Below are 626 nucleotides of genomic sequence, written 5' to 3' on the forward strand. Positions count from 1 at the left end.
CAGACAGAAGAAAAATAGGTTTTGCCAAATGTTAGTTTCTGGGAGGTATCTAACATTGTTAAATGCTCTAGAATCTCTGGAGCTACTAGGTTTTGCCAACAATTAAAATGATATTTTAGTACTTCTTGTTCCAGTTCTTACCCTATACAAAGACTACTTTATTGCACCAACTTATATACTACAGCGCAAACTTGCCTCCAGCAACCATAAAATAAGCTAATGACTTACTTAGTAAATGGTTTTACTAGCTTGTTACCGAGGATGTGTATGGCAAACCATCTCGCACAAAAAGTATTTAGTCCCAAAAGCTACGTCTCAAGCAAGTTGGAAGCCTGGGGATCGCATTTTTCGGCATGACCCTTAGCGGCAAAGAGAGATTTTTTTAATTTTCGTTCGTTCATGTTCGAGGATAATACCGATATTTTCTTCTAGGGGGAGAAGTTATTGGGAAACTCTACTATCCGGAACACTATCCAACATCGTACTAAATTGCTTTCAATAAGGATGATACTCTTTTTGCAAGTTCTAAGCTCCTCCCCATCGGATATATCTTTTTGGTAGGATTTGCTTGGCCACTGCCTTCTGCCATGGCACAATCTTCTAGTCCATTTGGATTCGATGCACCT

Source organism: Triticum aestivum, chromosome 6B (assembly GCF_018294505.1).
Source record: "Triticum aestivum cultivar Chinese Spring chromosome 6B, IWGSC CS RefSeq v2.1, whole genome shotgun sequence".
NCBI lineage: Eukaryota > Viridiplantae > Streptophyta > Magnoliopsida > Poales > Poaceae > Triticum > Triticum aestivum.